Source organism: Geotrypetes seraphini, chromosome 3 (genome assembly GCF_902459505.1).
Source record: "Geotrypetes seraphini chromosome 3, aGeoSer1.1, whole genome shotgun sequence".
NCBI lineage: Eukaryota > Metazoa > Chordata > Amphibia > Gymnophiona > Dermophiidae > Geotrypetes > Geotrypetes seraphini.
This window is the reverse complement of record NC_047086.1, coordinates 381,864,432-381,890,597: the sequence shown is the minus strand read 5'-3', so window position 1 is coordinate 381,890,597 and position 26,166 is coordinate 381,864,432.

The following is a 26,166-nucleotide window of genomic DNA, read 5'->3' as shown; positions in this document are numbered from 1 at the left end:
CGTGCCTCCATTGGTAACCAGTGCAGCAGTCTGTAGTAGGGGCTAACATGGTTGCTTTTCTTCAATCCAAATATCAAGTGGACAGCATTTGAGCTAGTGTTTAAAATAAATTCTGACTGTTGACTTTAAATATTGCCCCAACATTACATAACTATATATTTCTTTAAGCTTTTCCGAGTCTGTATTTTAAGATGCTGTACTGTATAGTGAAGTCTAGCCACTAGAGGGCACTTTTGCACCACAGAAAACATCAGTGACTAGTTCTCTGATTTCACCTCAGAGCTAATCAATTTTGTCGAATGTTACTTCATTGTCTGAGATAAAACATTTAGGGGTCCTTTTACTAAGCTGTGGTCTCAGGGTGCCCAGATGTGGTCTTTTTTACTATGTGCTAAGTCCATTTTTACTGTAGCAATAAAATGGCCATTTTTCTATTTTTCTGTATTAATTGCCTTGCCCTGATGCTGCCATTAGCAGTAGCATACAAAGGACTTATTGACATCTATTTTGTAGATCAGGGGGTCTCCAAAGTCTCTCCTTGAGGGCCGAATCCAGTCGGGTTTTCAGGATTTCCCCAATGAAAGCATTGAAAGCAGTGCATGCACATAGATCTCATGCATTTTCATTGGAGAAATCTTGAAAACCCGACTGGATTCGGCCCTCAAGGAGGGACTTTGGAGACCCCTGTTGTAGATGGTAACGACTCACTTGCTAATCCTGTGCTAATCAGTTAGCATGCTGTAATTTATCTGTGCTAACCGATTAGTTCAAACATCCACTCTCTGGCCCAGACATGCCCCCTCCATGATAAAATAAAAAATATTATTGTGAACAATTTGCCAGTGCAGATCAAGAACCTTAGCATGTCCCATGGTAAGATATTTTAAGCTGTGGTAAGTACACTCTAACCCCCTGCTTTCCAAAGCCACGCTAGCGTTTTTAGCGCCAACCACGGTGGTAAGAACTCCAATGCTCATAGAATTTCTATGAGCGTTGGAGGTCTTACCGCTGGCAGCGGCGCTAAAAACGCTAGCGTGGCTTTGTAAAGGAGGGGGTAAGTTTGAGCCACGCAGTGCAATGCAGCGCATGAAATTTGGGACGTTTTTCAGGACTTGAAACCATAAGATCAGCCCAAACTGCCTGTCCCGTACTGTGCGGATCAGGCTTAGAGCAGAATTTCAGTGCACACAAGGAAGAGGTTCTTGTTTGTGAGGCAGCTCAACGTGAAATCCCAGGCCCCAGAGCAGTGGCATAGTAAGGGGGAGCAGAGGGTGGACTGTCCCAGGCGCCCTCGCCTCCTCTCTGCTCCCCGCCCCCAGCATGTTGTTGTTGTTAGATACCATCGACTCGTGCTTGAGTCCTAGTGACTTGATGAATTGCGGATCTAGTCCGGAAAGGTCCTCCAGCGTCATCCCCATAGTTGTTTTCAATATGTCCAGCCATCTGATTGCAGGTCGCCCTCTTCGCCTGGTTCCTTTCATCTTCCTAAACATGATGTCATCCTCCAGTGATCTCTCTCTTCTGATGGTGTGACCAAAATAAATCTGATAACCCTAGCCATGATGCATTCCAGTGAAAGGCAGTTCAACTGGCTCAATCCTTCCCATTCAGGCCATTCAGATGCAGGAGGATGACCGAGAAGAGAAAGAGAGATCATCTAGGGCTGCTCAGTGGAATGGTAAGAGGGATGGAATATCTCTTCTCCACCCCCAGCAATAGGGGAGATTTCTTTAAATGCACTTCCCCCCTCCCTGGTACCTCTTCTAGTCTTTGTCCAGTCCTTCCTGCTGTTCACAGTGGTCCCAGCTCTCCCTCTTATGTCATTTCCTGTTCATGGGACAAGGAAGTGGCATCAGAGGCAGTCAGCAGGTGTGAGCAGTGGGTAGAAGACCCTGCTCACTGCTGGTGAAGGAAAGACTTTGAAGAGGTAAGGGAGGGAAGGTGGCGCCGGGTGCAAGTTTCCCTCGCTGTGCCGCCTACAAAGTAAGAGGAAGCCCCTGACTGTTCCCAAATGAAAGAGAAGTGCTTTTCATGCAGACTCCTTATGAGTCCGTGGAGCTGCATTATACACTTCTCCCTCCGTATTCGTGGTATCAGCAATCGCGATTTCGATTATTGTAGTGTGCCGACTCCCCCCCCTCCCCAAAATGACGTCATCCATGAGCATAGTACAGTAGTATGGTACCAATAAAAATTTTGGCACGTTTTTCCAAGCACTTCATTCAGAGAAAATCACTGCTTACCAGCTTTCACAGAGCACCAGGTTTCAAGGCTTTTTTTTATCATTTTGCATTCTACTCCCTCACCTCCCTCTTAACTCCCTCCACAGATTGCTTCCGTCCCTGGCGACAGAACAGCGGTTTCTTAGGCAACGACCTGCTCCCGCACATATCAGTGGTTTGCATATGACGGCATATCTAGGTGTCACTTGCCTACCTGGGGTGGTTACCCACATGGCATAAGGCGGGGGTGTCGGGGAGGTGGTGGTGAAGGTGTTGGGAGACCGAGGTGAAACACGAGGCTGACGAGAATGCGATAGACAAGCGGAGGAGCAGAGGTGGGGCGGCCACAGAGACCATTTCAGCCTGAGGCTCCGTGCCAGGAGTCAGGCAGTGGCCGCTACTTATTTGCCTCACTCTCATGAGGGGGCCTGGATTTAGCCCGTGTGAGACATGGTGACCCTTAACCCTATGCAAATAAGCAAACCCGCGTCTCGTTTTTGCTCAGTGCCTGAGCCTTTCCGCCCTCTGGAGCCTGCTAGCATAAAATATATATACGTTGCTGTTATTCGCGGTTTTTCCGTATTCGCGGGTTAGTCAATCCCCAATCACTGCGAATACGGAGGGAGAAGTGTAGTCTGCATTTAGAAAGAAAGAGCAGAGTGAGAGGAAAGGCTTCTGTAGCATAGGGAGTAAGTGAGGACAGGGGTGGAGAGAAAAGGTAGTGAGAGGTGCAATGAGGGAGGAAAGAACAGGGATCGAGAGGGTGAGTGAACCTGAAACTGAGGATGGGAAGGGGCAATAAGAGTATTGCGAGACCAAGAGGTGAAATTTAAGGATTGGGAGGGAGGCCTAGATGATTTAGGGAGTTTGTGGGAGGGAGAGAAAATGGCCATAGGGTAGAGGGTCAGGGTTGGAACTAGGGGAGAATTAAGAGGCCTGGCAAAAGAATACTAGGACTCAAGAGACAGAGAAGGAAACTAGTGCTGTTCTATTACAAAACTCTAATAACTTGTTGTTTGCAGGGGGCATACACATAAGCAGAGTCTGGGTGGGGAGCAAAATTATGCATGTAACTGATAGAATACTATGGGCTCCTTTTATCAAGCCACGCTAGCGGGGTTAACGCACGCGACTTTTCATCACGCGCTAACCCCCGCGCTGGCTAAAAACTACCGCTTGCTCAAGAGGAGGTGGCAGCGGCTAGCGCGGCTAGTGGTTTAACGTGCGCTATTACGCACGTTAAACCGCTAGGGTCCCCCCCATTCACACTAGGTACAGGGTGGTGAGTCTTTTGTAGACTCATTGATTGCTGCCCTTCAGGGAGTGTGTGGAGTGTGAGGAGTGTGAGGAGTGTGTGGTGCGGTGGTTGAAGCTACAGCCTCCGCACCCTGGGGTTGTGGGTTCAAATCCCGCGCTGCTCCTTGTGACCCTGGGCAAGTCACTTAATCCTCCATAGTCCCAGGTACGTTAGATAGGTTGTGAGCCCACCGGGACAGACAGGGAAAATGCTTGAGTACCTGATTGTAAAACCGCTTAGAAAACCTTGATAGGCGGTATATAAAATCCTAATAAACTTAAACTTAAACTTAAGCTGTGCTATCCTAGGTGGAGGCCTAGTTTACCTGATGGTCAGACCAGCCCTGGCTATGTCTTTACTCCCCCTCCCCCCCCCCCAACATTCGGTCCAAGACAGGCAGCAGTTCTGCCTCAAGCTAAATCTAACCCAGACTATGGTTACCAGACGTCTGGATTTCCCCGGACATGTCCGGGGGGTCTGAATGGCTTTTCAAAACCCGACACCTTTGTCCAGGTTTTTAAAAGCCTCCTCTCAATCGCGTTGAGCAGGAGGCAATCCGCGCATGCATGGGTGTCATGTGATGATTTCACGCGCGTGTACGATCGCTTCCTGCCCGACCAAAGCAGGCAGTGGGGGATGGAGATGGGGCGGGACTTGTTTGGAGTTGGGCGGGTCTAGGGTGTCTGGATTTTACAATCGTAAAATCTGGCAACCCTAATCCAGACATTCGATGACGGGGCCATGTCTGGGCATTGGCATTAAATATCTGGGTCATCCACTAAGCCAGAATTCATGCAAATCACCAGGCAATATTCGGTGCCGACACCTGTATAGCTATGCAAGCAAAGATAGGATTGCCCAGTTAATTGTGAGGGTGCGACACTAAATATGGCTGATGCCATGGACTATCTAGCACTAACTGCACAATGTTGTGGTGGTCAGAGGGGATAATCGGTGGCATTTTGTGTTAAAGGGCCACTGTATATCCAGGAATGGTCTACTGAGTGTAGGGAGTGTGTAGTGCAGTGGTTGGAGCTACAGCCTCAGCAACCTGAGGTTGTAGGTTCAAATCCCATGCTGCTTCCTGTGACCCTGGGCAAGTCACTTAATTCCCCATTTCCCCAGGTACATTGCCAATGCCGTCTTATGCTAAGATGTATTTCAGTTGATAATCGCCTTTGTACTTTTGAATTGATTGAATTTGTGCTCTATCCCTATTATAACAGGGACAATTAACGATGTTGTCTTGACATGTCTATGTTATATGTGAGAATCAGAGGGAAACAAGATTCTATGTATGTGATATGGAAACCGCATAGTTGTATGTGGTATATAAATTTTTAAATAAATAAATAAAGTGTGAGCCCACCGGGACAGATAGGGAAAAATACTTCAGTACATGAAAGTAAACCACTTATGCTATAAGTGGTATATAAATCCTAAGTAAATAAATTTAAATGGGCAGAAGCCTCTCCTTCCCGCTTAAACCCTGTTGATTATCTCTACCCCTTAACTTAAATGGTAGCTGTGCCACCGAATATTGATCCTATAAATTTGCTGCTTCATTCCTGACTTGTTCCAGTTTCTCTCTGTAAAGTCAGCTCTGTCTGAGCCCCAGTGCCGACAGAATTGAAAACTGAACTTGCAAAGCTATTGTTAGTAATTTGTAACTTTTCTTTAAAATCTAGCATTGTACCGGAAGACTGGAGGGTGGCCAACGTGACGTTGATTTTTTTAAAAGGGTTCCAGAGGCGATCCGGAAAATTATAGACCAGCGAGTCTGACGTCGGTGAAGGGCAAAACGGTGGAGACTATTATAAAGAAGAAAATGACAGAACATATAAATAATCATAGAGTAATGAGAAAAAGCCAACACGGATTTGGTCAAGGGAAATCTTGCCTCACCAATCTACTGCATTTCTTTGAAAGGGTGAATGAATATGTGGATAAAAGTGAACCAGTTGATATTGTGTATTTGGATTTTCAAAAGGGATTTGACAAACTACCTCATGAAAGACTTCTGAGGAAATTAGAAAGTCATGGGATAGGAGGCAATGTCCTATTATGGATTAAGAACAGGTTGAAAGAAAGAAAACAAAGAGTAGGTTTAAATGGTCAATGTTCTCAATGGAGAAGAGTAAATAGTGGGGTTCCCCAGGGGTCTGTGCTGGGACCGCTGCTTTTTAACTACACTAGAAAAACTAACTTTTCTGTTGTAGCTCCAACTTTATGGAACGCCATGCCACCTCAACTCCGCCTCGAAAACTCACTCGACAAATTCAAGACTAAACTAAAAACGTTCTTATTCCAAGACACATACCATAACGTCTAAATATTTCCTTTCCAATAGTCTTCAAAATAAACACGAACCGCTTTTAAGAAGCGATCCCCATTCCTGGTGTTTTATCCTCCCCCCCTTCCCTTTAATTAATTTGTTTTTAATGATGTAATTATTAACTTTCTCCTCCCCCCTTTCCCCTCAAGCTCATGTTCGTATTTGTAATTTGTCTATTTAATGTTCACATTTCTCCCCCCCCCCCAATAAAAATGTATTTTAACCTTTCATTTTTTAACATTGAAAACCAGCCAGGTGCACGTCAATCATCGGTATATTAAAATTAATTAAACTTGAAACTTATCAATGTTCTGGAGATGGGAATAACAATCTAATTAAATTTGCTGATGACACAAAGTTGTCCAAAGTTATTACTCTGCAAATTGTAACCTGGAAACTCGATTTGTTTGTACTAGATCCCTAGTTTGTATCAAGTTAGGATACAACCTTGTATAGTAAACTTGTTCTGTAATTATGTCAAATTGCAAATTATGTCAACTATGCATTTTTAACCTGTAATCTCTTCTGAGCTCTTTGGGGGACAACGGGATAGAAAACTAGTTAAATAAATAAATAGATCGCAAGAGGATTGTGAAAAATTGTAAGAGGACTTTGTGAGAATGGAAGCTCTGAGCGTCATAATGGCAGATGACGTTTCATGGGAGCTGGTGCAAAGTGATAGAAACATAGAAACATAGAAAAAAGCAGCAGAAAAGGGCTATAGCCCACCAAGTCTGCCCATTCCAAGTATCCCCTCCCCTGAATTTACTCCCTTAAAGATCCCACGTGAGTATCCCATTTTCTCTTAAAATCCGTCACGCTGCTGGCCTTTATCACCTGGAGTGGGAGTCTGTTCCAATGATCCACTACTCTTTCGGTGAAGAAGTACTTCCTGGAGTCGCCATGAAACTTCCCTCCCCTGATCTTCAGCGGATGCCCTCTGGTGGTCGAGGGTCCCATGAGCCGGAAGATATCATCTTCTGACTTGATGTGCCCCGTGATATACTTATACGTTTCAATCATATCTCCCCGTTCTCTTCTTTCCTCAAGTTAGTACAGTTGCAATTTCTTTAGTCTTTCTTCATACGTGAGATCCTTGAGCCCCAAGACCATCCTGGTGGCTGTTCGCTGTACCGACTCGATCCTCAGCACGTCCTTTCGGTAGTGTGGTCTCCAAAACTGAACACAGTACTCCAAGTGAGGCCTCACCATGGCTCTGTACAACGGCATCACAACTTCAGGTCTCCTGCTGACGAAACCTCTGCGGATACACCCCATCATTTGTCTTGCCCTGGATTTGATGCGCGTGGGAAAGAGGAACCCAAACTATAGCTATGTGATGCTGGGTTCTAGGTTAGAAGTCACTGCCCAGAAAAAGGATCTAGGTGTTGAGGATACGTTGAAACCCTCAGCACAATGTGCAGCAGCGGCTAAGAAGGCAAACAGAATGTTAGGAGTTATCAGGAAAGGAACGGAAAAGAAAGATGAAAATGCGATGCCCTCGTATCGCTCTATGGCAGTGGTCTCAAACTCGCGGCCCGGGGGCCACATGCGGCCCGCCAGGTACTATTTTGAGGCCCTCAGTATGTTTATCATAATCACAAAAGTAAAATAAATCAGTTTCTTGATCATATGTCTCTTTAGCTATAAATTACAATATTAAGACTTAGCCAAAAGGAATGATTTATAAACTATAAAGAGTTTTACCTCATGCAAAATTGTCATTTCTTTAATAAGACTATTTTTTCTGAGGCCTTCCCAGCACCTACAAATCCAAAATGTAAGATATTTCGGAATTTGAAAAGGTACAGAGAAGGGTGATGAAAATGATAAAAGGTTTGGGATGACTTCCCTTTGAGGAGAGGCTAAAGCGGCTGGGGCTCTTCAGCTTGGAGAAGAGACGGCTCAGGGGTGATATGATAGAGGTCTATAAAATAATGAGTGAAGTGGAAAGGGTAGAGGTGAATCACTTGTTCACGCTTTCCAAAAATACTAGGACCAGGAAACATGCGAGGACGCTACTAAGTAGTAGATTTAAAACAAACTGGAGAAAATATTTCTTCACACAACGTATAATTAAACGCTGGGAATTCATTGCTGGAGAATGTGGTGAAATCAGTTAGCTTAGCGGGGTTTAAAAGAGGCCCTTATTGAGATGGCTTGGGGGGAAATCTATCGCTTATTCCTAGGATAAGCAGCATAAAATCTGTTTTACAACTTGGGATCTAACTAGGCACTCGGGGCCTGGGTTGGCCACTGTTGGAAACAGGATACTGGGCTTGATAGACCTTCAGTCCAGTGGCGTACCTAGGGTATGTGGCACCCAGGGCCCATAATTTTTTGACACCCCCCCCCCCCATGTAAAAAAATATTTTTTGTAATAACCATGAAACTGAATAAATGGTCATAATAGAAACAGGCAGTGAAAATTTTCTTTTATTGAACCTCATATATGTAACCATTATTCCAAACATACCATAACATAACATAAATTATGTCTGAATTGTCATGACGTCAGAAGTACATATGGAGTAGTTGCAGGTGATGCTTGGGACAGTTCTGATTGTGTTAGTTCGGTTTATGTGTTTTTGAATAGAAGGGTTTTTATTTCTTTTTTGAAGGTTTTGAAGTCTGTGGTCGAGGTCAATAGGTTGTAGAGATAGGGGTCGAGTGTTAGGAGGTTGTCGAACAGTTTTTTTTCTTTTGACGATTTTGGTTGGAGGGTGTGTGAATGGTGTGTGAGTTCTCCTATGTCTGGTTGAGGTGGATTGAATTATTTAGCTGAAGAAATTAGTTACCCCCCCCCATTCCACACACATTAATTCTCTTCCATTTTTGTTCCCATTATAAAAAACACTGATAAGTTCTCAGTACATTAAAATAAGAAGTACATTAAAATAAGAAGTGAAAACAAAGGCCCCTACAGATGAGAACATAACATAAGAATAGCCTAACTGGGTCAGACCAATGGTCCATCATGCCCAGCAGCCCATTCTCAAGGTAGCCAATCCAGGACACTAATACCTGGTCAAAACCCAAAGAGTAGCAACATTCCATGCTACCGATCCAGGGCAAGCAGACACTTCCCCCATGTCTTAATAACAGATTATGGACTTTTCCTCCAGGAATTTGTCCAAACCTTTCTTAAAACCAGCTACGCTATCTGCTTTTACCATAACTTCTGGCCACTTCATTTTTAAGCTGAGATCTTTCCTTCCAAACAGAGACTTTGCTAGATGTCAAATACAGCACAAGGTAACTTCACACGGACTTAGCTGTGCAGGAAATGTGAATCTCCTCATACACCCACCATATAGTGCAAAAATGTGCAAAGGTCTGGTTTTTTCTTTCGATCACTACATAGACTAATGCCACACAAGCAGCGCTGTTACAAACATATTCTGTAGGTCAGTGCTAAGGTTAACAAAGTTTCCTTCCTTGGACCAGAAGGAGATACTGACAAACCACTGGAAGAGATCCCAAAACAACTACCCAGGAACAACACCCAAAGACCCACTCAGTGTGTGAACCAGTTGAGTGGAGTGGACTAACTGGGGGGTGGAAATGGGCTCGGAGTTTGCTCAGCAGAATTTCCCAGATCACCTCTTCCTCTCAACACATTGACACGCTGCCACCACCACCACTAGGAACACCTCACCGGGTAGGCCAGCAATGTTATAAACTTTATAAAACACATTATTATATTTTCTTATAAAGCACATATTTTAACTGAACTCTCTGACATCCTCAGCCTTGCCATTTACAAAAATAGAAGGAAGAAAAGTTCCCATTTCCTGCTATCTCATGTCCCCGGCCTATACAATATTTTTCTTCTGCAGAGTGCAGACCCTTCAAAAATCTGACCAAATCCTCATTTCACTTGCATTATAAAGTACTGAGGATGCCATCTCTCCCCAATCCCAGGTCCTAAAGTCTAAGACAGTAGCGCAAACTAGTGCTGCCAGATTCAGGAAAAAAAATTTCAATTCGATTCAGCCTATTGAATTGGTTTATCGATTCGATTTTCCTGCCCAATTGGGTGTTTTTTTCAAACATCCTGGTGGGTTTATTTTATAGCTTTTTCACCCCCCTTTGGCTTCTCCTAACCACACTGGCACTGTGGTGTAAATAAAATAAAGAAACAAAAAGGACTTTTCCTCTCTCTGTTAAATCCTAGCTCACGTTTGCGGTCTAACACCAGCTCTGGCAGGATACACATTTCAAATCTGACATATTGTAATCACAAAACAGAAAATAAAATTAGTTTTTCTACCTTTTTGTTGTCTGGTTATTTTTCAAATCTTGTTGGTCCAAGGCTCTGGTTGTCTTCTGATAACTTGCTTGCCAGGGTCTCCTTCTTTCTTCTTTCTCCGTGCTAACCATCCATCTGCCATCTCTGTCCTCCCCTTCCGTTTCCCTTCCCTCCCCCGGATATCTGGCATCTTTCCTTTTTTTGTCTCCCTCCACAGATCCATCTTTTCTTAACTACTCTTTCATCCAGCAGCTCTCCCTCCTTCCCCACCACCCCAGGGTCCACCATCTCTCCCTTTCTTTTCCCAACTACCCTCCTAATCAGTATCTTTATCCCCCCTCCACACCATCCCTTGTGTCCAACTTCTCTCCCTTTCTGTTCCTTCCCTCCCTAAAACCCATGTCCATCACCTCTCTCTCTCTCCTCTATTTTCAAACCCATTATTTCTTCCCACCCAAAGTCAGGCATATGCACGTCTCTTTGAACCCCTCCCCCTTTCCTCCGTGTACTTCTACACCAGGGCCCCCCTCCCCTGAAGGCCTGTCCCTCCTTAAAGGTCTGCATCTCACCCCTGAAGGCCTGTCCCCCCCTTGAAGGCCGGCCTGCCTGCTCCCCTTGAAGGCCTGCCTCCCCTGAAGGCCTGTCCCCCCCTTGAAGGCCTACACCCCCCTCGAAGGCCTGCCCCCCCCTTGAAGGCCTGCCTGCCTGTTCCCCTTGAAGGCCTGCCCCCCCTGAAGGCCTTTCCCCCCCGAAGGCCTGCACCCCCCAAAGGCCTACACCCCCCCTCGAAGGCCTGCACCCTCCCCGAAGGCCTGCACCCCCCCGAAAACCTACACCCCCCTCGAAGGCCTGTCCCCCCCTTGAAGGCCTGCCTGCCTGTCCCCCCCTTGAAGGCCTGTCCCTCCCTTGTAGGCCTGTCCCCCCCCGACAGCCTTGCACCCCCCCCAACGGCCTGTCACCCCCCCCACACCGAAGGCCTGCCTGTCCCCCTTGAAGGCCTGTCCTCCTGAAGGCCTGTCTCCCCCCCCTCTACAAGGTCTGCCTGCCCGCCCCACCCTGAAGGCCTGCTGCCCTCCCCCCACTACCTCGAAGCACCGCTCGGCCCCACCACCACCACCACGAAGCACTGCTCATTCCCTGGCCTCCCCGCTTCATTTCCCTGGGGAAACAGCCTGCAAAAAGATCGCGCGATGCCAGCGATCTTTGCCTGCTTTGGCTGTTCCTCCGCCGTGGTCCCGCCCCTCCTCTGATGTCAGAGGAGGGGCGGGACCGTGGTGAAGGAAACAGCTGAAGCAGGCAAAGATCGCTGGCATCGCGATCTTGCTGCAGGCTGTTTCCAGACTCGACACCCGGCGCAGGGGGGGGGGGAACCGGACCGGACCGGGAGCACCCCTTCAGGGCTTGGCACCCGGGGCGGACCGCCTCCCACGCCCCCCCCCTTGGTACGCCACTGCTTCAGTCAATCCCAGTATGGCAGCTATTATGTTCTTATGCGAGCCAAGTATAAGACAGTCAAGCCATTGTAACAGCACTGATCAGATTGGCTCTTTGACATTGGTGGAATGAGGCATTATGACGTCACAATCTCAGCTCTGGATTGTTGCTGCGATGTTGGTTTCTGCCAGGGACTTGGGGGCTTGGGTTGGAAACAGGATACTGGGCTCGATGGACCTTCGGACTGTCCCAGTGTGGCAATTCTTATGTTCTTATGTAGACTTGCAAACATTAGGGCAGAACTGTGTCTCCAGTCAGAGTTCTGAGCGCCCTTGAAAGGGAACGATCTCACTCAAATGGAAAACTATACACTTTCCAGATACAGATGCCTGAAGGCGTTTCTTTACGTTTTTCCTTTTTTTACAACAAACAAGTCGAGGCACCTCACTTACCTGGAGGGATATTGCACTTACTGGACAGAAACAACAAAAGCAGGGTATGTGTGATGGGGAAAAATCTAGCAATAATTAACCAAACTAACTTCCATTACACACCTATTTCCGCACCCATGTTTATTGCCCTTGTCAGAAAAGAACAAAGGTGAATTTTATCAGAAGATGGTTCCTCTCACGGGCGGTTGACATCAAAACATAAGAATTGCTATTCTGGGTCAGGCCAAAGGTGTCAGAGCAGCATTGGCGCATTGAGTGCCCCGGGTCGCCGTAGAAACCTCTACCACTACTTAGTAAAAGAGGACCTAAGCTAGGTATAACATAGGGCTCCTTTTACGAAGGTGCGCTAGCGGTTTTAGCACACGCTACGATGCGGTGCACGCTAGACGCTAATGCCTCCATAGAGCTGGCGTTGGTATTTTCCGTGTAGCGTGGGGGTAAGCGTGCGTGGCATTGTAGCGTGCGCTAAAAACGCTAGCGCACCTTCGTAAAAGGAGCCCATAATATAACATAAAATCAACTTATAAGACCGCGTAAGCGCGAGGATCTATGCGGTTTACAAAAATTACAATTTAACATGCAGAAAACCCAGTACTAAGGGCCTCTTCTATGAAACTGCGCTAGCAGTTTGTAGTGCGGTAAGCTGCACTGAATGGCCCACGCGGCTCCCGACGCTCGTAGCGTTGATCACCTCTGCACTATCCAAGTAATGCTGGGGCAGTCCATGAGAGTCAGTCTGGGTAGAGGTAGTACCCTCAGGCTGCCACTAGAGGTCATGGAAACTATTTTGAATCTGAAGCTAGAGAAGGACACAGACAAATTTTTCCCCGTCCCTGCAGGAACCCAATTTCCCCATCCCATTCCCGCGAATTTTGTCACAGTCCCTGTCCTGTAAGCTGTGCCTTAACCACACAAGCATCAAACACTTATGATTTTAAAGTGTTTGAGGCTTGTGCAGATGAGGACAGAGCTTGCAGGAATGGGGCAGGGACGGGAAAATAAGTTCCTGCGGGGACGGAGAAAAATTTGTCCCCATGTCATTCTCTGTCTGGAGCCATAATGAGCAGGAGAGAGTGAGAGTCACTCCTGCCCCTTGGATTAGAGAATGACATGGTGACAAAATTCATCTCCATTCCCGTCCGTGCAGATAACTGCGAGAAGCCATCCCATGTCATTCTTTAGTGTTTATCTCAACCTCAGTCCTTCTACACCAGCACTCTTCAGTGCAATACTTGAGGGTCGGTGGCTGTGCCCATTCATACTCTGACTCTTCCCTCTCTCTTTAAAGTATGACATGGAGATGTTTCCTGTGGTTATCTACGGTGAAGAATTTTGTCACCGTGACATTCTCTACCTTGGAGATTTGAAAGGTAGGCTATAGGGGTAGAGGTATCCATGTTGGGGGAAAGAAGGTTATTGGTAAGGAGGAGTGAGGATGGGGATTAGATTTGGGGGACCTTTGCTTTTGGGATGAGGGAAGGGGGATCAGATTTTTTTGGGGGGAGGGGGTCTTGGGTCATCAGGAGGGAGGAAAAGGATGTTAACCGATGCTGGTGCCCAAATAATCAGGCACCGCTATCTGTATAGTTAGCTATGCCTGTATCAGTGGTGAATTTTGCCTGGAAAATTGCTGGCTCCACCCCCAGACCACCCCAGCGCTACCCAGATAGTGTGGGGTTAATGCTGATATTCAGAAGCATTACCTGGTTAGACAGAGAAAAGACTAGAAAATTTGTAGGTCATTAATTACATTAATTATGCATTTGTTGATAGGACCAAGGAGCCACAGATGAACCCACGCCCTTTCCACGCAACCACTGCATTATCAGACTTTTTGGCACACAACATCATCTGTGAGAAATAAGGTTAGGAAAACATAGTCTACCCATATAAATAATTGCAGCAATAAGAATTATACACCACACAATCAGACATTAAAGAAAACACAAGACAGAAACATAGAAACATAGAAAGATGACGGCAGAAAAGGGCTATAGCCCATCAAGTCTACCCACTCTACTGTCCCACCCCATTAAGTCAGAGTGCTGCTCGACCCACGTAGAGATCCCACGTGGATGTCCCATTTATTCTTAAAGTCGAGCACGCTAGTGGCCTTGATCACTTGCACCGGTAGTTTGTTCCAGTGATCCACCACCCTTTCTGTAAAGAAATACTTCCTGGTGTCACCACTAAATCTCCCTCCTCTGAGTTTGAGCGGGTGCCCCCTTGTGACTGAAGGTCCCTTAGGAAAGAATATGTCGTTTTCCACCTCGACACGACCTGTGACATACTTAAATGTCTCAATCATGTCACCCCTCTCCCTGCGCTCCTCTAGAGAGTAGAGCTGCAACTTGCCCAGTCTTTCCTCGTATGAGAGACCCTTGAGTCCGGAGACCATCCTAGTGGCCATTCGCTGGACTGACTCAGCTCAAAGTACATCTTTACGGTAATGTGGCCTCCAGAATTGCACACAGTACTCCAGATGAGGTCTCACCATGGTTCTGTACAGTGGCATTATGACTTCAGGTTTACGGCTGACGAAGCTTCTATTGATACATCCCATCATCCGCCTTGCCTTGAATGAGGCCTTCTCTACTTGTTTGGCAGCCTTCATGTCTGCACTGATGATTACTCCCAAGTCCCATTCTTCTGAGGTCGTAGCTAGTGTTTCTCCATTCAAGGTGTATGTTCTGCATGGATTTCTGCTGCCGAGATGCATCACCTTACACTTCTTTGTGTTGAAGCCCAGCTGCCATGTTGAGGACCAGTTTTCCAACTTGATCAGATCCTGCGCCATACCATCTGTGAGATCACTTTCACCTACTATATTACACAGTTTGGCGTCATCGGCAAACAGCGCTACTTTACCCTGAAGCCCTCGGGTCAAGTCCCAGGACTGAGCCCTGTGGCACTCCGCTAGTCACCTCCGATGTCTTAGAGAGGGTGCCATTGACCACCACCCTCTTAAGTCTTCCACTCAGCCAATCATTGACCCATGCCGTTAGTTTCTCACCTAACCCCATCGATTTTATCTTGTTTAATAGTCTACGGTGTAGGACACTGTCAAACGCTTTACTGAAATCCAAGTACACTATGTCCAGAGACTCTCGCGAGTCTAGCTTTCCTGTCACCCAGTCAAAGAAGCTGATAAGATTGGATTGGCATGACCTGCCCCTAGTGAATCCATGTTGACAGGGATCCCTCAGATTCCCCTCATCCAATATCGTGTCTAATTTCCCTTTAAGTAGAGTTTCCATGAGTTTACACACTATTGATGTGAGACTTACTGGTCTGTAATTCGCAGCCTCCGCTCTGCAACCCTTTTTGTGCAGAGGAACAACATTGGCAGTTTTCCAGTCCAGGGGGACTCTCCCCGTACTTAGGGAGAGATTGAAGAGCATGGCTAACGTTCCGCCAAAACATCGCATAGCTCTCTGAGCACTCATGGGTGCAGATTGTCCGGTCCCATGGCTTTGTTCACCTTGAGTCTTGACAGTTCTCTGTAAACATCAGCTGGTGTGAACTCAAACTTCTGAAATGGGTTATCCATGCTTTGCTTTGCATCCAGCTGAGGCCCGTGCCCTGGTGCCTCGCAGGTAAAGACTGAACAGAAGTAATCATTCAGTAGTTTGGCTTTATAGGAGTCAGTTTCCACATAATTCCCGTCTGGCGTTCTAAGGCGTACTATCCCATTTGTGTTCTTTTTCCTGTCGCTAATGTATCTGAAGAAGGATTTGTCCCCTTTCTTGATGTTCTTCGCTAGAGTTTCTTCCATACGAAGTTTGGCCTCCCTGACTGCTGTTTTGACCGCTGCAGACTTTGTCCTGAATTCAATGTTTGCTTCTTTTTCCCCTATGCGTTTGTATGATAGAAATGCTCTTTTCTTCTCCTTGATGAGGTGTGATACTTCATCTGTGAACCATTGTTGTTTGGTTACCGATTTTATGTAGCGGATAGTTGCCTCATGAAGGATCGATTTCAAGGTTGTCCACATAGCTTCCACATTATCAGTTACTTCTTGAACCTGCAGCGTCTGGTAGACGAAATCTCCCATGAGTGCGAAGTCAGTGCCCCTGAAATTGAGTACTAAATACTAAAAGCAGTTCAGCCAGATTTTTAGATCTTGTTAAATTTTTTTTTTTTTTTTTCTGGAAGCTTTTTTGTAGGTATTTGTTTTAAAAAAAACTAACCCCAAAATATTTGAAAATAAAGTTTTTTAAAAAACTGGTTCCATCAGATTTTGTACCAATGCCTAATCTTTCTTTCGATTTTAAAATGCACTTTCTGAAACACTCATTAACAACCTCCCCCCCCCTTTTACAAAACCGTAGTGCGGTTTTTAGCGCCGGCTGTGGCTATAACAGCTCAGACGCTCATAGGAATTCTGTCGGAGCTGTTACCGCCATGGCCAGCACTAAAAACTGAGCTATTGTTTTGTATAAGGTAGGGTGGCAGGTAAATGCCATACAAGGAACAACACCTTTTTAGAGAACCAATCATAAGAACATAAGAACATAAGAAATGCCTTCACCGAATCAGACCCTTGGTCCATCTAGTCCGGTGACCCGCACAGGCGGAGGCTCAACTAGGTACTTGCTAATGAAGGCCTAGGTGGTCCCAGATGAGATCTTGTTTACCTATATCCCTCAATATGATTAGCAAGGTGTGCATCCAACTTGCTCTTGAATCCTACAGTGGAGGTCTCCATCACAACCTCCTCCGGGAGAGCGTTCCAAGCGTCCACCACTCGCTGTGTAAAACAGAACTTCCTAACATTTGTCCTGGGCCTGTCGCCTCTCAACTTCAGTCCATGACCCCTCGTCCGAGTCACATTTGACAACGTGAATAACGCTGCATCTTGCTGGATTTTGTCAAATCCTTTTAGTATTTTAAAAGTCTCTATCATTGATAACTAGGCCCATTAGGAAATTAAGGAGGACATTCTGAAAGTTTCCCGTGGTTTTTGTACATGTAAGAAGCTGCATTTACACTTGTAAAAGCTGGTATTTACATGCGGAAAAGCTACAACACACAATTTTCAATCAGGTGTGTTGTAGATAAGCCAGAAAAGTATGCATGTAATTCTGATTTTTCAAGGTCAATACACTTATACTTAACAAATACTGATGCTAGCAAGTACACCTGAAAGCAACTCCAGTAGTTGGAATGTAAGGTCAATATTGGGTGGACTTCTACAGTCTATATCCCAGAAATGTCAAAGAAAGTCAATTTAATCATGAATTAATGACGAGTGTGACTGCTGGACAGACTGGATGGACCGTTCAGGTCTTTATCTGCCGTCATGTAATATGTTACTATGTTATAAAGCCTGCTCCGATCATGCATGCATGTCACCTACTTGTTTGGACTGGGTGTTTCTACTAGTAATTGAGGGGCAATTGTGCTGACCTCTCTGGAGTGTATTCCCCCCTCAAAAATTCCATAAAAAGTTGTGACGCTTGACCCCCCTTAATTGGTTGATCATTATCTTGGACACTCGCTAGTCTAAAAGGCATGTGTCTGAATAATTCAGACCAAACCGCTGTATGCAACCGTACGCAAAAATAGGACCACAAACTAAAAGTCCTAACATACACAAGATGCCAGACTCTGCATGCAGTACACCACCAGAGAAGTAGAGAAAAATGCATTGCTTCCTGAACAGTGCAAAACAGACAGCAGATGCAAATTCTCAAAACTGACATATTTCAGTTACTGAACTGAAAATAAAATCATTTTTCCTAACTTTGTTGTCTGGTGGTTTTATTTTTCTAACCACCTTGTCCCAGTCTCTGGCTGCATTTCCTTCTGTCTTTGACCTCAATTGTGTTTCCGGGACCTTCTTATCCATTTGCTGTTTTTCTCTCCTTCACTTTCTGCCCTACATTCATCTTTGATCCAAACAGACCGGGGATTTTAAATTACAGTCCACTTGAGGGGGCAATACTTTCAAAATAGAACAAAACACAAAAAAAAAAACCCCTCTCATCAATACTGGGCAAGTTTCTCAAATAGTATCTTCATATAACATTTAAAGGCTTTTAGATATTTAAATGTGCTCATAAGCTCTTCAGCAAGGCGCCACAGCAGCGGTACAATGTCGCTAGAAAGGTGCTTGAATTTTAATCATTATCTCAAAGGGTAGACAAGACTTAGCTACCACCTCAATGCCCTTATGTATTATGTAAATTATTTAAGACTTAAATGTTCAATTAGAAGCATATTACTTAGCTTTAGTGAGGGGTTATCCTTGGTTTGGTGGTATAATAGTGAGGGGTTATCCTTGATAAAGCTCTATAGCGAAACATGTTGTGTTATAATCCCCTGCCAGAGACCACATGACTAAAGCTAAGAAATATGCTTCTAATTTAACGTTTAAGTCTTAAATAATTTTATTAATACACTAATATACAAAAGTTAAAAAAAAATCGCAAAAAAACGTTTAGGAATAGTGATCCAATGACGAGTTGACACGTAAAGCTTGGAGCAATGAGATTGTTTTGAGCTCCAAGTGGTGCCGCTGAGGATTGTGGAAGAATTTACATAATACATAAGGGCATTGAGGTGGTAGCTAAGTCTTGTCTACCCTTTGAGATAGTCTTTATTGACTGAGTACCCTTGTGAAGTGTATGGAGTGTGCTATTACAGAATTGAATTTGAATCATAACACATTGCATGGAGCATGGATTCTTGCTTCTATTGGGCGTCTTTTTTCAACATCAAGTGTGTAGACCAAAGGACTCAGGCACTGCACACTGCAAATAAAATCAATATAAAAAGCTCATCCTTCCAGCTTCCTGATGTAGCGTAGCGAAACACAGACTGTGTTGGAGCCATGAACTGACCTTTTCAGATAAGTGGTCTACTGTTAAACAACTTTTGTAGAGCCATAACATTTGCCACTACAGTAGAAGCGAGAATCCTTGCTCCATGCAATGTGTTATGATTAAAATTCAAGCACCTTTCCAGCGACATTGTACCACTGCTGTGGCGCCTTGCTGAAGAGCTTATGAGTACATTTAAATATCTAAAAGCCTTTAAATGTTATATGAAGATACTATTTGAGAAACTTGCCCAGTATTGATGAGAGGGGTTTTTTTGTGTTTTGTTCTACATTCATCTTTGGCATTAACTTTTAACATTCAACTCTGAAATGCAACCTAAAATGCTAATCTAAACACTTTTTATATAAAAACCCTAGCAGAGACACTAAAGGCTACGCTATTGCCTAAACTGACTTTGCTGAGAAAGTAGAGTACTGAACTAAAGAGAAGGACAATGAAATAGCATACTGAAGCCCACGTTTTACCTTTTCCCCAAGTTTGAATGCCAGCAGGTAAGATATTCCAATGGAGTTTTTCTTCCCCTTAGCATATTCTCACTCAGCACCTCCTCAGAGAGGCTGACTGATTAATTATGCTGGGAGAAAGTAACTCACTCTGGTAATGGAGGTCTTGTGTCTGCATAGGATAGTTTGAGATGATGGTCCCTTGCTGTAAGGAAAGTTCTTCGGTTGCAGAATGGCTTGATGTGGAACATGGAGACTTAGACGCAGAGGAGATTTCAGCAAGGTGTGTTGCAGGTCCAGCGCTGATCCTTCCAAAAGGAGAAGCTTAGATGAATCTCCCCTTTTAATGGGGGCTACAGGAGCTGGGGTTAAGTTGTACATTTAGCAGGCCAATCGAAATTCAGGATAGTTGAAAATTGGTTTCTTGCTAGGTCTGGTGATGTCATCTGGTTTGGCTGGTCATATGCTTCCTAGCTGGCAGATCCTTGATGGGATTAAAGAGAGTCATTTGGAGTTTTAGTGACTTTTGCCTCATTAACTCAGTAACCTGGAGAGAGACCTGGGAGTGATGGTAGACGCAACACTGAAGGCATCGGCGCAATGCGCCACAGCCTCTAGGAAAGCAAACAGAATGTTGGGTATCATTAAGAAGGGTATTACGACCAGGACGAAAGATGTCATCATGCCACTGTATCGTGCAATGGTGCGGCCTCATCTGGAGTACTGTGTCCAGTATTGGTCACCGTACCTCAAGAAAGACATGGCAGTACTTGAGGGAGTACAAAGAAGAGCAACTAAACTGATAAAGGGAATGGAAAATCTCCCATATACCGACAGATTGAAGCAGTTGGGACTTTTCTCCCTGGAGAAGCGAAGACTTAGAGGAGACATGATAGAAACCTTCAAGATCCTGAAGGGAATAGAAAAAGTAGACAGGGACAGATTTTTCAAATTAAGGGGCACCACAAGCACAAGGGGACACTCGGAGAAATTGGAAGGGGACAGGTTTAGAACAAATGCTAGGAAGTTCTTTTTCACTCAGAGGGTGGTGGATACATGGAACGCGCTTCCAGAGGCTGTTGTAGACAAGAAAACATTAAATGGTTTCAAAGAAGGTTTGGATAGATTCCTAGAAGAAAAAGGGATTGAGGGGTATAAATAGGTATAGACCATTGCTCAGGCAATGGGCCTGATGGGCCGCCGCGGGAGCGGACCGCTGGGCAGGATGGACCTATGGTCTGCCCCAGCGGAGGCAACTTCTTATGTTCTTCTTATGTTCTTATTCCAACCTCTGATTGCTTAGGTATGGTTACAGACGTTGTTGAACAGTGCACCATTGGAAACAAAAAAGGGTTAAAAAAAAAAGTACAGGATCCTAATGGTGGAGGGGAAGGGTGACATTCTGCACAGGTTCCATGGGCCAACCCAAAGGTCCATAATTGACCCGCGGCCTTGATATGAAGACCACTGTGCTAAAGCGTTCCAAGTTAGTTTTGCCATCGGCATGGGCTACAAACCACAGTATTTTTCCTTTTTGGGGGACCAAGGGGGGGCATCGGAGACAGAAAATGGGCATGGATACACTAACCAGCTAGGTTTTCTCATTTTGAAGGAGAGTGGTAATTTATTGTTCCGATTTATGAGTTCACTTTAGCAGAATTTGATCAAGAGTTTCATGCTACAAAATATAGGCTACCTATACAGCATGCAGTTTCCCGATAGGTCTGTGTTCCTCAGCAGGTGGTGGCTATATTTTTCTTTCACATTTTATCCAGAAAATATATTATCAGACTCCTGATGAAGGCACCACAGCTGAAACACAGCCTATGCTGAGCCAGAGAAGAGCCTAATAAAAAATGTTCAATACCTTTCATTGGCTGCTGTCATCGCCACTGTTCGTTTGTTAACTGGTTAGTGCGTCCATATTGCAGGACGCTTAGTACCTCATATATAGGCATCAGTAAGTGTTCCCATGGCAATTTTTAAAATGGCCATATGCTAATTCCAATATCAGCACATGGCTAGAAATAAAACAAATTGGAAAAATTCCTTTTTGATGACTGTGCTAGAAATGGGTTTAGCACAGGAAAGATATAACGAAGCACTCAGCCCATTTCTTAGCATAGCTTGATAAAAAGACCCCTTAATTATTATGCCCAGCAATTTTTAATTATCCTTCTTAAACACTGTCCGTTGTGACGAACTGATTTTTCTTTCCCTTAAGACTCCTGATGTTTATTTTAACAATTATTTGCTCTGTTACCCTTTATTTGTTTTCTTAATCAACCTGATAAATGGAAAAAAAAATTTTTCTCTCGATAAGGGCTGGTGATAAGCACCACAATACAAGAAAGACAAGCTTTTCCATGTCTTGAACATGAAAAATAATCAAGCCAGGTTTGGGCACAAGTCCATTTATTTTAGGATATTTGTGGCTTCATAGCTATTGTATGACAATGGAAATTTGTGAAGGCCGAGTGTGATGGGGTATATATTCCATCATTCGTCACTAGGGGGCTCACAGGAATTAGAGGACAACCCGGGTTTGACCAAGATCCCTAGTGGCAGACTTAATTTTCAAATGAGTCATATTAATTATTATTTTATTATTTATATACCACTTAAATCCAAAGTGGTTTACATTCAGGTACTTTATTGTATTTCCCTATCTGTCCCAGTGGGCTCAAACTATCTAGTGTACCTGAGGCAATGAGGGGATTAAATGACTTGCCCAGAGTCACAAGGAGCAGTGAGGGATTTGAACTCACAACCCCAGGGTGCTAAAGCTGTAGCTCTAACCACTGTTTTAAGAGGATAAAAGACTTGTGGAAGAGTGGGAGAAGAGATGGACTAGACATTGGGTGAATAAAAGAGAGTTTTTGTATAATTGGGGAAGGTAGGACACTCTGACCATCCAGTAGGGCTTCCATATCGACTTGAGAACTGTTTTCCCTGGAAAAAGGGGGAGCTCTCAGGCAACCCTTGTGAGGAGGAATGCGGGTGTAAGCCTAACTCCCAGTAAACCTTTGAACCTGACTAGAATGTCCAGAGCGTGGCCAAGAGCCATTTGAACCTGACCAGAGTTACACTCTCTGACAGAAGTCAAGTGACTGGAGTGACTTAGAGGGGGGTCAAGAAACAGGAGTGACCCCCAACATATGACACTGAGTCAACATCTGAAAATGGGACATCGGAGGTCACCAGAGTTCCCATATTATGATATGGGCAGACTGGATGGGCCATTTGGCCTTTATCTACCATCATGTTTCTATCAGTTTTGTTGTTATAGTTAAAAATATATCAGCCTACAAAGATTCCAGTTTTCTCCAACACTAATTAGCAGCTAATTATTATATTGCTACAAATTAACTGACACGATTCTATAATTTTCAAGCACAACTTTGCACAGTAAACTGCAGATTTTATAAATGGTGCTCAAAATTTCACACACTAATTTGGGCATGCTTCTACGTGCAATTTGAGCAACAAGGCAATTAGGCCCTGATTCTATAAAGTCTGCCTAAAGTTAGGGACCGATAGCACTGATTCTGTAAAACTCAGGCACCCATTGCAGAATCGTGCTCAGCATCCTAACATTTAGGCTTTCCCAATTTATTAAAGGCTTTTCTATGCCTAAAATTAGGTGCCGATATCAGAGCTTAACGGCACCTGATTCACAAAAAGGCACCTAATTCATAAACAACCCTTGATCTGCCCCCCTAACCACACCCAGTTTTAGTGTAGGCGCTTTGGGCTAGGCCCCCTACTTTTTTTTTTTTTTTTAGAAACAAGACTTTCAAATTAGATACTTAACTTTCATTTATGTCCAATTAAAGCCAATTGTGAGGAAGATGGTGCACATGGATGGAGATTAGCGGTAGACATGGAAAAGTAGACAGACTGAGAAGGAAGCAGAAAAATGGAAGAAAGTTGAATATTAAAAGTTAATGCCAAAAATGGATGTAGGGCAGAAAGTGAAGGAGAGAAAAACAGCAAATGGATAAGAGGGTCTTGGAAATAGAGTTAAGAGTACAGATAGAAGGAAGTGCCGCCTGAGACTGGGAAAAGATGATTAGAAAAATAAAATCACCAGACAAGAAAGGTAAGGCAAATGATTTTATTTTCAGTCCCTCCTTGCCCCAGGTACATTAGATAGATTGTGAGCCCATCAGGTCAGACGGGGGAGGGGGGGCAGGGCCGCCATCAGGGCAGTACTACCAGTCCTGCATTCAGGGGCCCGGAGCTGACAGGGGGCCCGGGCTCCCCCAGGGTCCTAGGCAGTGTTCTAAGGCAGGGGCGCCAGTAGCTCGCCAAGGCAAAGTGAGTCGATCACCCAGGACTCACTTTGTCTTGGCGCTCTAATCTATCGGGCCGATCAGTCTTCCTCTCCCCGACGTCAATTCTGCAGTCGGAGAGGAAGTTCGGGCCAGCCAATCGCTGCCTGGCTGGGCGGAACTTCCTCTCCGACGGCAGAATTGACGTCGGGGAGAGGAATGCTGGTCGGCCCGAAGCAGGGTGAGCAAAAAGGGTTGCAGAGCGGAGGCTGCGAATTACAGACCAGTAAGTCTCACATCAATAGTGTGTAAACTCATGGAAACTCTACTTAAAGGGAAATTAGACACGATATTGGATGAGGGGGATCTGAGGGATCCCTGTCAACATAGATTCACTAGGGGCAGGTCATGCCAATCCAATCTTATCAGCTTCTTTGACTGGGTGACAGGAAAGCTAGACTCGGGAGAGTCTCTGGACATAGTGTACTTGGATTTCAGTAAAGCGTTTGACAGTGTCCCACACCGTAGACTATTAAACAAGATGAAATCGATGGGGTTAGGTGAGAAACTAACTGCATGGGTCAATGATTGGCTGAGTGGAAGACTTCAGAGGGTGGTGGTCAACGGCACCCTCTCTGAGACATCGGAGGTGACTAGCGGAGTGCCGCAAGGATCAGTCCTGGGACCATCTCTTTTCAACATATTCATAAGGGACTTGACCCGGGGGCTTCAGGGTAAAGTAGCACTGTTCGCCGCCGCTGCCAAACTGTGTAATATAGTAAGTGAAAGCAGTCTCAAGGGTAGTATGATGCAGGATCTGATCATGTTGGAAAACTGGTCCTCAACATGGCAGCTGGGCTTCAACGCTAAGAAGTATAAGGTCATGCATCTCAGCAGCAGAAATCCATGCAGAACATACACCTTGAATGGAGAAGCACTAGCTAGGACTTCAGAAGAACGGGACTTGGGAGTAATCATCAATGCAGACATGAAGGCTGCCAAACAAGTAGAGAAGGCCTCATCCAAGGCAAGGCAAATGATGGGATGTATCAAGAGAAGCTTCGTCAGCCGCAAGCCTGAAGTCATAATGCCACTTTACAGAACCATGGTGAGACCTCATCTGGAGTACTGTGTGCAATTCTGGAGGCCACATTACCGTAAAGATGTGCTTCGAGCCTTGTTTTCTGCATGCGTGACTGAGGCCAGGTGTTCTGGTGGGGATAGAAGTTCAGAAACTTTGGTTGGTGTCAAGGTCCCGAGTGGGAAGATATTTGTCGGCTCTCCTTCAGCATTTTTGGACTCAAAACAGCCCCAACTGAAAAAAAAAAAATTAATGATTACTTACGGCATTACTTACGACACTCACATACTCAAATTTCTAATCTCGGCTTATATTTGAATCAAACCTTTTCCCTCCTTTTTTGGGAGGAAAAAAAGGTCATCTCAGTTTATATTAGAGTATATACAGTATCACCTTTCTGTAATTACAATCAAGGCAGATTACATATTATATACAGGTTCTTATTTTGTCCCGGGGGCAGCGGAGGGTTAAGTGACTCGCCCAGAGTTACCAAGAGCTGCAGCGGGAGTTCAGCCCTGTTCCCCTGGATCTCAGGCCACTGCATTAACCATAAGGCTACTCCTGCACTCCAGAGACTAGCTTAGAGATCATGGTGAAAATATTTTAGGTTGAGCATTATCTTTAAAGAGCTACATATCAACTAGCCATACATAGGGGCCCTTTTACTAAGCTGTGCCCCATGTGCTAAGCCCATTTTTGGCTGTTGAAGTTTTTGCTGTGCGCCTAATATTACCATTAGTGCCCATAAACACCATAAAAAATTCCTCATAGACTTTTATAATAAAAGAATTTCGTAATGGAACTCAAGCGCTCACAGTTACAATGTTGTTAATGTATTTTTGGGCATATAACTTTAATGTGAGCTATCATCGGTCCTTTTATTCTTTTATTATTATTAATTACTTAAAATTTTATTTTGTTTTATTTTAACTATTAAGTGTAGCCATTTACTACAAAAATTCCCTTATATCGTTATTGTAGTAGTACTTAGCTTGTGAATACTACACAGCCATCAAGAAACGACGGAAGATCTCCGTTTCGCTCTCTCACTGTAGAAAAGAGCTTCTTCAGGAGCACTATGATTAATCTTATCAGTACTATACAATAAAGAATAAAAAATAAACCCGGTTTTTCAATTATTAAAGCTCCAACATTTAATGAAGGCTACAAGGGTCAACCTAAGATTACCTCATCTGATTTGAATACTGTGACCGCTCAAGCAAAACTTTACATGTCATTATGTTCTATTTTATTTTATTTTGTCTTATTTTCTTTTACTTCACTTTATATTGTTTTACAATTGCAGTTACAGATTGTGTTTGAATACCCCATTATTCTAACTTCTACGGGATGGGAAATTAACACATCACCGCCCAACCTCACAAACCTCAATCCCTATCTATAATGGGCTGTTATTAAATTAGTGCACAGCCATTAAAAAAAAATAATAATAATAATGTGGGAGTACTTACTACCTCCTATTTAGCAGGTGTTAAGGGCTCTCGCATTATGCATGTGCTAACCAGTCAGC